The following is a 12,759-nucleotide window of genomic DNA, read 5'->3' as shown; positions in this document are numbered from 1 at the left end:
CCTCACGCTACCTCTTAAACCCCCTATGCCTCTCAGACCCTCCCTAATTTTCAGACCCAGTATGCCCTTCCTACTGCAGACCCACCTACCCAGGCCTTACTATTCCAGACCTTCCTACCTACCTTCCTAGATGCCCAGACCCCATCCACCCCCCAAGCACCTCTCCAAACCCCATTCACCCCTAAACACCCCTAGATCCCCCAGCCCTCATTCACCCCCAGACGCCTCCCCAGATTCCCCCAGAGAAAGGGTGAAATTTGGTACCAGAGTTTCCAAGAAGAATCTCAAGGTTTGGTACAACAATGCTGATGGGGTATCTAATAAAGCAGAAGAGATACAAGAAAGAGTTAGTGAGGCAGATCCTGGCATAGTTGCAATTGTGGAAACTAAAATAAATGGCATGATCTCTGATGCAATCTTTCCAGAGGGGTACCAGGTGATCCGAAAAGACAGGACACAGAGATGGAGGGGGAGTGGCACTCCTAATAAAGCGAAAATGGAAGTTTGAAGACCTGGGAAATCGGGGAACCAATTAGAACACAAGCTCCATAAATGGACCTCTGACAGCAGATGGGAGGAAGATTGTGATCTTGATAATCTACAATCCCCCACCAAACAGTAGAAAACCCAGGCAGGAGTATGATGACAACAACAAGGCATGCATAGATGAACTGCAGAAGGCAGCAACACTAGCCCACAGAATGAGAGCGAAACTGCTGGTCATGGGGGACCTAAATCATGGAGAGATAAATTGGGAATCAAAGAATCCCCATGGAGGGGACGAAACGTGGGGAGCAAAGTTAATAGATGTTACAGACAGGATATTTCCTAACATAACATGCGACGGAAGACACAAGGGAAAGCGGAGGAGATGCACCGTGCCTATTAGACCTGATTTTCACCCAGAACGTAGAAGACATCGAGAATTTACAACATGAAATACCTCTAGTGACCAGCGACCATTGTGGCCTAGTCTTTGACTTTATGATGGAATTCAAACTTGTGACCATGGAACAAGGTCTGGGAAAGGAGAGCTTACTACAACTTTATCTTTAATGGATCTTTAATGACTCACTTATGTCCGGAGAATTGCCTTATTGCTGGAAGATGGCAAATGTTGTACCGATTTTCAAGAAAGGTGATAGGGAGGAGGCACTTAACTATAGACCTATATCACTGACAAGCATCCCCTGTAAAATACTTGAGAGAATAATTAGGTACGACTGGTTGCACACCTGGAGAACGTTAGGTTTGAAAACAAACATCACCATGGGTTCTGAAAAGGGAAATCTTGACTAACAAGCTTTTGGAATTCTATGATAAAATAACAAGGATAAGATAGAACAGTGAAGGTTGGGCAGACTGCATATTTCTGGAATGCCAAAAATCCTTTCATACAGTACTGCACTTGAGACTGCTCTTCAAACTCGAGAGGCAGGCGGGGGTGGGGAGGAAAGGCCCTAGCATGGATAACGAACTACTTAACAGGAAGGAGCCAGAGAGTTAGCGTAAGGGGAGAGAAGTCGGACTGGCGAACAGTAACGAGTGGAGTACCTCAAGGATCGTTGCTGGGACCAATTCTATTTCTAATATATGTTAAAATGACGCAAAGTTGATAAGAAGAGTTGTGACCGATGAGGATTGTAGGATCCTCCAAGAGGACTTGAACAGGTTGCAGAGATGGTCAGAGACATGGCTACTGGAGTTCAACACAAGCAAATGTAAGTTATGGAAATGGGACTAGGTGATAGGAGACCAAATGGACAGTATGCAATGAAGGGGAACTGCCTACCTGTGATAACCCAAGAAAGAGACCTGGGCGTAGACATAACACCTAATCTATCTCCTGCGGCACAGCGGGATAACGATAGCAGCGTACGCAACACTGGCAAAAGTTAGAACATCATTCAGAAACCTAAGTAAGGAGGCATTTAGGGCGCTTTACACTGCCTACGTGAGGCCAGTCTTAGAGTATGCCGCCTCATCATGGAGTCCCCATCTGAAGAAGCATATAAGGAAACTGGAAAAGGTTCAGAAGCTTGCAACGAGACTCGTTCCAGAGTTACGAGGGATGGGGTATGAAGAGCGCCTGAGGGAACTGTGCCATACGACACTAGAAAGAAGAAGGGAGAGGGGGGATATGATAGGAACGTATAAAATACTCAGGGGGTTTGACAGAATGGACAGAGATGAAATGTTCACACACGGAATAGTAACAGAACGAGGGGACATGGATGGAAGCTTGAAACTCAGATGAGTCACAGGGATGTTAGAAAGTTTTCTTTTAGCGTGAGAGTAGTGGAAAAATGGAATGCACTTAAGGAGCAGGTTGTGGAAGTAAACTCTATTCATAATTTTAAAACTAGATATGATAGGGAAATAGGACTGGAGTCATTGCTGTAAACAACCGATGCTTGAAAGGCGGGATCCAAGAGCAATGCTCGATCCTGCAGTCACAAACAGGTGAATACACACACACACACACACACACACACACACACACACACACACACACACACACACACACACACACACACACACACACACACACACACACACACACACACACACACACACACACACACACACACACACACACACACACACACACACACACACACACACACACACACACACACACACACACACACACACACACACACACACACACACACACACACACACACACACACACAACACACACATATGTTAGACCAATCCTGGAGTATGCGGCCCCAGCATGGAGCCCGTACCTTGTCAAGCAAACGACGAAGCTGGAAAAAGTTCAGAGGTATGCCACTTGGCTAGTCCCAGAACTAAGAGGCATGAGTTACAAGGAAAGGCTGCGTGAAATGCACCTCACGACACTGGAAGACAGAAGAGTAAGAGGAGACATGATCACTAACTACAAAATTCTCAGAGGAGTTGACAGGGTTGATATGGCTAAACTTTTTAACACTGGTGGAACGCGAACAAGGGGACACAAATGGAGATTGAGTACCCAAGTATTGTGTACAGGGACGTTAGAAAGAACTTTTTCAGTGTCAGAGTGGTTAACAAGTGGAAAGCACTAGGAAGTGATGTGGTGGAGGCTGACTCCATACACAGTTTCAAATGTAGATATGATAGAGCCCAGTAGGCTCAGGAACCTGTACACCAGTTGATTGACAGTTGAGAGGCGGGAGCAAAGAGCCAGAGCTCAACCCCCGCAAGCACAACTAGGTGAGTACACACAGACACACAAACACGGGCCTCGCGGCTGAGTGGACAGCTCTCTGGGGTCGTAGTCTTATGGGTCCGGGATCCCCAAAAGAGGCAGAAACAAATCGGAAGAGTTTCTTTCACTCTGCTCCATCTGTTCACCTAGCAGTAAATAGGTACCTGGGCGTTACACACCTGCTACTTGCTGCTTCCTGGGGATATGTAACAAAAAAGAGGCCTGGTCGAGGACCGGGCCGCGGGGACGCTAAGCCCCGAAATCATCTCAAGATACTACCAGGCTCTACTCACCTAGTTGTGCTTGCAGGGGTTGAGCTTCGGATCTTTGGTCCCCACCTCTCAACTGTCAATCAACAGGATTGTGCGTGCGTGCGCGTGAGGTACCGGAGGCCACTGGTCTCACACTCCTGTTGACATCAAGGAAATCATTATATCGGCGGAATGTTGTATAGGATATTAGTCGATGGTCAACATTGCGCTGCATCAAAGTAGATTGGAGGGAGAGCAGGCTGGAGGCTCAGCAGGCTGGAGGCACAGCAGGCTGGAGGCACAGCACGCTGGAGGCACAGCAGGCTGGAGGCAGAGCAGGCTGGAGGCACAGCAGTTTGGAGGCACAGCAGGCTGGAGGCACAGCAGGTTGGAGGCACAGCAGGCTGGAGGCACAGCAGGCTGGAGGCACAGCAGGCTGGAGGCAAGCAGGCTGGAGGCAGAGCAGGCTGGAGGCACAGCAGGCTGGAGGCAGAGCAGGCTGGAGGCAGAGCAGGCTGGTGTGGTACTAGGACAGTCAGTGTACCCAGGGCAGCCATTATCTCTCTACTCCAATCTGCTTTACAGAAGCAGTGAGCCACCGCCGAAGGGGAACTGTGTAGTGTTCTACTGTCTGCCTGTGAAGAGGCAGTGACAAAATTCGGCGTATCCCGGGACTGGCTAGAGGAAGAGACGACTGGCAGTTAAGTGCTACGGAGGAGTGTAACTAGCGAGTTGCAAGAAGCTCGTGCCAGGGGTTCGCTACCCTTGTGTTTGTACGTGTAGAGGCCCAGCAGCGCGAGGCTGATGTTCTCATCCAGCACCAGGCTGGAGAGTGATTGTGGGGGTTCACAAGGAGCACCTAGTGAGACTGCGTTTTGGCTGGCCCGTGGCCAGGGTAGACTCGTTGGTGTTTCCCAGTACTGGTTGAGGACGGTACTGTGTGTTGAGGAAACACGGAAGCTGACAAGACTGCATCGATTGAGCATCGAGGAGCGCTTAGTGTCCATGAGACCGAAGTGTCCTATGAGAGTGACACTTGTGTATATATCAGTGTAGTAATACTTTATGATTTTATATGAGGTGATGGGAAAGTGATTATATGTGAATATATTGATAATTGATGAAGTGTCGTATTAAGTGCAACTCCCCCATTGTGTTTTACTTGCATTACCAAGCTCACTCCTTGAAAGCCACTACTAACTTGGGGTCGGATACCAGAACTTTAGTTCCTCCAGCAAAGAACCCATTGTGGCCGTAACAGTGTGGGGGTGATGTGTGTCGGGGGGGGGGGGGATGCCCCGTCCGGGGAGGTGAAATGTGACAGAAATGTCACCTTTACCTTATTAATTAATCAATCAACAATGCTTGAACTCTGTGTCCCCAGGTGTGGTACAGACACTCCTGTGAGTCAGCTGTGTTACCACGTGATCTCATTTCGTGTCCGCCACAGAGCATTGTTGATTCAGCACAGTAGCAGAATGGTATAGAGGCTGGAAGTATCGATGTACGGTACAGATCACTGCATCTCTTCTGAACATGTTAAAAACATTTTTAAAGTTCAGTTTGATCAGAGCCTTTTTGGTCATAGATGTTGGTGGTGGATGCTCGTGCTGCAGTAGCAGCCGCTTCACAGTCTCAGGGGGATCCCAAATCCTCCCCCCCCCCCCCCCAAATATTTAGGGGATTTGGGATCTTGCTGGCTGACAACCCTCGTGGCAGCCTTGGCACCCAGGCGTCGGAGAGTGTTGTCCACAGCGATTGGCCTGACTCCCCCGTCCTTCTTGTTGAGAGCACAGAGGGGCACCAAAAACGAGGGGCCTGATGACCCCAGGTCTACTACCAGCCAGGCACGCGGTGACGAACCGTGTGAGTTCCACAAGAAAATCTTGTGCAGCATCACCAGCTGCAGTATTTAACATTTATTTGATGTGTTGAGATTTTAATCTTGTAAAGCCGCCTGCTGACCCAGGTGGAAAATAAAGAACTGCTTTGTAGACTTCAGATTCATCAACAGCTTTATGGGAGTGAACTGCCATCGGCTGGTGGCGGTATGATGTTGTCGTCTCCTGAGACTCTGGGTGGGTGTTTGCTTTGCAGGGCCCGTGATGTAGCAAAGTTTTTAGCAGCAATTTTCTCGTCATTGGTGAGGACTCGAATACCCCTTGCGGTATTTACCACTAATTTTCTTGGTGATTTGTGCTCTGATTTTGCATGTTTCCGATGTGTTGTTGTTATCATTTCTGCGATGGGGGTGTTTTGGTGAGGGAGGCAGGCGGAGTCCCTCCTTGTAGGGACGGTGAGGCATGCATTGACAAACAAAAGAACATCATGCCATGCTTGAATGGTTTCCAGAGCATCATTAACCCTCTTCACAAGATTGGAGAGTTTGGCTGATTTTGGGTTGTGTGGTAATGTTCTAGCAGACGTCGCTATGATCTTTTGAGTGAGGTTTTAAGATGAGATAAAGATAATGGGAGTGTCTTCCCTTACTGCTGATGGCAGATGGCCATTGCTTTCCTTTGGAAGCTGGTGGGAACCTCTACATCTTGCCTCTTTGAAGGTGTGTAAGCTAATATCCTCCATTATGGTTTAATGATGTGTTTTTGTTGCAAACTCGGCAAAAACTTCTTCCAGAAGTTGCTAGCACCTCAAGGCTTGTAGAGTCCTGCCTGACCGCCGGGATCCCTTCCCTTTCACCTCCGTCGTGGGGGCTATACTCCATTATCCTCTAATGGGGGCAAACGCCCTGAGTCATGGGCAAGTTGGCTGGTGTGGAGGCAGTGTTAGCTGGGTGTGGAGGCAGTGTCAGCTGGGTGTGGAGGCGTCAGCTGGGTGTGGAGGCGTCAGCTGGGTGTGGAGGCAGTGTCAGCTGGGTGTGGGTCAACGCAGGCGGTGAAATGGGACGGATGAGGGTGGAGAGTTGAGGTCAGTTTGGCTGGGGTTGTATGGTCAGGCTATATGTAAGACGTACTAATATGTATAAATATATATATAAATATAATCAGAAAGACTCCACACCATGAAAGATTCAAACCTTAGACTGACAGGAGCAATGAAACCACTGACCAAACAGCCAACAGACTATTAAAGGTATTGGATAGCCGAGACTATATATGCCTTTCCTCACTACGAGCAATAAACAGTTTGCAATCAAGTAATAACGTGCTTGTCTTGGAAGCTAGACGTAGATATATAAGAATACTTAGCAAGAGGGTAAATATAAAAAGGTTGTGGATTCCTTCTCACATTGGCATGCAGGAACATGACAAAGTTGACGCCCTTGCTAAGGCTGCAGTAAATAAAGACAGTATTGAACGGAGTCTTGAGTTATCAAATAGGTCCCTTAAAAGTGTCATTAGACGAGAACTCCTGGATGAATTTGAAGAAAGTAGAACAGTGCAAACTGGAACTAGCAGGTCCATTGTTCATCACAATGAACGGTGTGAAGTAAAACATGTGTATGGGGCAAGTAACAAAGTCAGTAGACAAACAGATGTTGTCACAGCTCATATAAGACTTGGCTACAAGTATCTCTAGCAGTTCGGCTTGTATAGGGATCTAGATGAAGTAAAGTGTAAAGTGTGTGGACAAAGACAGGGACACACACTCGAACACTATATCTTGGATTAGTAAAATTGAGCCATTTAGACATAAATCTAAGCTCACTCTGTATGATATGGCAACCTATCTTATTACCATGGATAAATTACCTGAAATCCTTGCACTGTACCCACATTTCGCTTCCAGTAGATAAACGACACATGAGATTCAGAAACAAGTAGTGTATTGTGAGGCCTAATAATAAACAGAAGCTCCACTATATCACCATAGCCCGTGTTACCTGGAATTTTTTGTTTCAGGTAGCGAATCTTTAACAACAACAACTATGACTCTGTAATATCCCCATTGGTCAAACTATTATGTATTAGCGATAAGACCTACCATTAATGTATAATGACTTACTGTAAATATATAGCTCTTGAAATAGCACTTTCTCTGTAACTAGCTGACATTGTAACTATAAGGTGTGAAGCATAGATGAAATTGTTTATGTAATGATCTAAGATGAGGTGTGATAAAGACCTTTTGTGCCCTCTGTAATGCTTTTGCGCTACCGCTCACAGGATGAGTATGGGGTGCACAATAAACTAGCCGCCTTCGGCGACAACAATCAAATATATGCCGAATACCCAATAGCGCTAGTTCCTCGAGTTCTCCCACTTTAGTAAAAGCCTTTGATGAAAACGATTCGTGATCTGTGACCAAATAGCGCTATTGGTCATATAGTCTCGGCTATCCAATACTTTTAATAGTCTGTTGGCCATTTGGTCAGGGTACCGGACTTGTCAGTGGTTTCATTGCTCCTGTCAGTCTAAGGTTTAAATCTTTCATGGTGAGGAGTCTAATACAAAAGCTTGTACGTATATACATATATATATATATATATATATATATATATATATATATATATATATATATATATATATATATATATATATATATATATATATATATATATATATATATATATATATATATATGTCGTACCTAGTAGCCAGAACGCACTTCTCGGCCTACTATGCAAGGCCCGATTTGCCTAATAAGCCAAGTTTTCATGAATTAATTGTTTTTCGACTACCTAACCTACCTAACCTAACCTAACCTAACTTTTTTGGCTACCTAACCTAACCTAACCTATAAAGATAGGTTATGTTAGGTTAGGTAGGGTTGGTTAGGTTTGGTCATATATCTACGTTAATTTTAACTCCAATAAAAAGAAATTGACCTAATACATAATGAAATGGGTAGCTTTATCATTTCAAAAGAAAAAATTTAGAGAAAATATATTAATTCAGGAAAACTTGGCTTATTAGGCAAATTGGGCCTTGCATAGTAGGCTGACAAGTGCGTTCTGGCTACTAGGTACGACATATATATATATATATATATATATATATATATATATATATATATATATATGTCGTACCTAGTAGCCAGAACTCACTTCTCAGCCTACTATGCATGGCCCGATTTGCCTAATAAGCCAAGTTTTCCTGAATTAATATATTTTCTCTAAATTTTTTCTTATGAAATGATAAAGCTACCTATTTCATTATGTATGAGTTCAATTTTTTTCATTGGAGTTAAAATTAACGTAGATATATGACCGAACCTAACCAACCCGACCTAACCTAACCTAACCTATCTCTATAAGTTAGGTTGGGTTATGTAGCCGAAAAAGTTAGGTTAGGTTAGGTTAGGTAGGTTCGGTAGCCGAAAAACAATTAATTCATGAAAACTTGGCTTATTAGGCAAATCGGGCCTTGCATAGTAGGCTGAGAAGTGAGTTCTGGCTACTAGGTACGACATATATTTATATATATGTCGTACCTAGTAGCCAGAACTCACTTTTTGGCCTACTATTCAAGGCCCGATTTGCCTAATAAGCCAAGTTTTCCTGAATTAATATATTTTTTCTAATTTTTTTCTTATGAAATGATAAAGCTACCCATTTCATTATGTATGAGGTCAATTTTTTTTTATTGGAGTTAAAATTAACGTAGATATATGACCGAACCTAACCAACCCTACCTAACCTAACCTAACCTATCTTTATAGGTTAGGTTTGGTTAGGTAGCCGAAAAAGTTAGGTTAGGTTAGGTTAGGTAGGTTAGGTAGTCGAAAAACAATTAATTCATGAAAACTTGGCTTACTAGGCAAATTTGGCCTTGCATAGTAGGCTGAGAAGTGAGTTCTGGCTACTAGGTACGACATATATATATATATATATATATATATATATATATATATATATATATATATATATATATATATATATATATATATATATATATGTCGTACCTAGTAGCCAGAACGCACTTATCGGCCTACTATGCAAGGCCCGATTTGCCTAATAAGCCAAGTTTTCCTGAATTAATATATTTTCTCTAATTTTTTTCTTATGAAATGATAAAGCTACCCATTTCATTATGTATGAGGTCAATTTTTGTTTATTGGAGTTTAAATTAACGTAGATATATGACCAAACCTAACCAACCCTACCTAACCTAACCTAACCTATCTTTATAGGTTAGGTTAAGTTAGGTAGCCAAAAAAGTTAGGTTAGGTTAGGTTAGGTAGGTTAGGTAGTCGAAAAACAATTAATTCATGAAAACTTGGCTTATTAGGCAAATTGGGCCTTGCATAATAGGCTGATAAGTGCGTTCTGGCTACTAGGTACGACATATATATATATATATATATATGTCGTACCTAGTAGCCAGAACTCACTTCTCAGCCTACTATTCAAGGCCCGATTTGCCTAATAAGCCAAGTTTTCCTGAATTAATATATTTACTATATTTTTTTTCTTATGAAATGATAAAGCAACCCTTTTCTCTATGTATGAGGTCAATTTTTTTTTTATTGGAGTTAAAATTAACGTAGATATATGACCGAACCTAACCAACCCTACCTAACCTAACCTAACCTATATTTATAGGTAAGGTTAGGTTAGGTAGCCAAAAAAAGCTAGGTTAGGTTAGGTTAGGTAGGTTAGGTAGACGAAAAAACATTAATTCATGAAAACTTGGCTTATTAGGCAAATCGGGCCTTGAATAGTAGGCTGAGAAGTGCGTTCTGGCTATTAGGTACGACATATATATATATATATATATATATATATATATATATATATATATATATATGTCGTACCTAGTAGCCAGAACGCACTTGTCAGCCTACTATGCAAGGCTCGATTTGCCTAATAAGCCAAGTTTTCATGAATTAATTGTTTTTCGACTACCTAACCTACCTAACCTAACCTAACCTAACTTTTTCGGCTACCTAACCTAACCTAACCTATAAAGATAGGTTAGGTTAGGTTAGGTAGGGTTGGTTAGGTTCGGTCATATATCTACGTTAATTTTAACTCCAATAAAAAAAAATTGATCTCATACATAATGAAATGGGTAGGTTTATCATTTCATAAGAAAAAAATTAGAGAAAATATATAAATTCATGAAAACTTGGCTTATTAGGCAAATCGAGCCTTGCATAGTAGGCTGAGAAGTGCCTTCTGGCTATTAGGTACGACATATATATATATATATATATATATATATATATATATATATATATATATATATATATATATATATATATATATACATATATATATATATATATATATATATATATATATATATATATATATATATATATATATATATATATATATATATATATATAAATAATGCTGGTGCAACATTTTCATAATAAGAAAAAGCATTGCCACTATGGTGAAAGACAATTATAACATGTATAACATAATATTTATATATATAATGATGTATACAAAAATTATTCTGAAATCCCTGTATGCGTGGTTTTGGTCAAGGGGAGCAAAGGGTTCAATAATTCCAGGTGTGTCTGCCAATATTGTGATTAATAAAACATTCCTTTGAAAAATGAATTTCAAATGTAGTAAATAATGAATTAAAAAAACACGGTGCAATATGAACAGCAATTTGTTTTAAATTAGAGCTTTTAAAAAAAACAATCCACAGATTGTAACTGTTGCATCAGATGAATATAAACATTAACCGTGTTACTTTTATGTTTATATTATATGTGGAATTTTACACGTTGACATGTTTTTTAAATCATTCACTAATTTTACAGGTGCGAAAACTATTCATTGAATAATACTCCAGTTACTGCTATAATATTTTGGTTTTCTTAGATTATCGTTTTCTTTATTTAATCCATCATAAATTTTAGACAACAAAAACAGAACGATTTCGTGTTATTGTTTTCATTATTTATTTATATGCATGAAGGTACATTTGGTTGATAAAGTAGATCCATTGGGGTTTGAGTGTAACATTGTTGCAAAGCCACTAACATGAATTTCCTGCCCGAAACGCTGCGCGTGCTTTACAAGACTGTAATTACCATATTATGTATCCTCACATTCCCAATGTACATTCTTGTATATGCATAAATAAATAAATAAATAAATAAATAAATAAATAAATAAATAAATAAATAAATAAATAAATAAATAAATAAAAATAAATTACATCTCGGGGCCGGTCATTAAGCTAAATAATAAAGGAAACGGAATTTGACTTCCACATAATAACTACAACATTACAAACTGATAGAATAGATTATACTGATGGAGTTGTTTGCCTTAAGTACGAAATTAGGAAAGTGATGGCACTTGGTGGGAGACTATGAGGATGAAATTAGGAACTTTTTTGCTTTACTTTTACCTGAGAGTCACAGCCCCTCCTCCGAATAGACTGTAAGTTTTAATAATAAATGTAATAAGTACAATCCTGACTACCGGCTTAGTACATAATACACTTAATCGTCAGAAACGCTCCAAAATAATGTGAATATTAGAGTTTACCTGAAAAGCTGTATAGAAAACCATGAGCTCACCTAACCTTCTTAGTGTAGGAGAACAAGCCTTTTATTGCTTCTTAATTACAATTAGTACCTAATATGTAGCTATATTGGTATTACAGTTTTATAAAACTAATAAAACTAAACTAAAATCCTTCAAAAAATTATAAAGTAACTCAGGATGTTTAAAAATTTTGTGTAAAATCTCTATTCTTTAATAAAACTGAAAAAGATATTTTTTATATTTAAAACTTGTGCATTATGAATTAAACATTAAAATACTTGTGGCATACGTAACGTCACAATTAGGTATATAATGTATTATGCGGAAAGTAAGGCATGTAATTATTATTTTTAAGTTTCAAAACGTACTGTCTAATCGGAGGATGCTTTGGAGAGCTACTATCACAAGTGGCCTCGATGAGGACAGGAAGCCGGCGGCTTGTCGTAGGTCTCCATATTTTCCGTGATGATCTTTTTCACCTTTTGAATCTACACTTTGTAATCTTTCATATAGAATAGGGTACTTGCAAACCGCTGTGAATACATAAGCTTGTTAATAACAAACAAATACTTTTGAATAGAGAATAGGTTGGACAAGGTTGTAATTCATTAGGGAATGAGTTCCATCGACTGGATCCTTTTATTTGCATGGAGTGTTTTCACATATTAAGTTTGACTGGGAATATCAAAGAGAAATTTATTTCTAGTGTGCTGCTCATGGGTTTTATTACATCTATCAAAGAAAAGTTTCAAATCATGATCAGATTTTATTTATTTATTTATACAGGAAGGTACATTGGGTTTGTGAAAGCACATAACATTGGTGTTTTTTAATTTCTTGCAAAGCCACTAACACGCATAGAGTTTTGGGCA

This window comes from Procambarus clarkii, chromosome 1 (genome assembly GCF_040958095.1).
Source record: "Procambarus clarkii isolate CNS0578487 chromosome 1, FALCON_Pclarkii_2.0, whole genome shotgun sequence".
Lineage (NCBI taxonomy): Eukaryota > Metazoa > Arthropoda > Malacostraca > Decapoda > Cambaridae > Procambarus > Procambarus clarkii.
Note: the sequence above shows the minus strand (reverse complement) of the source record.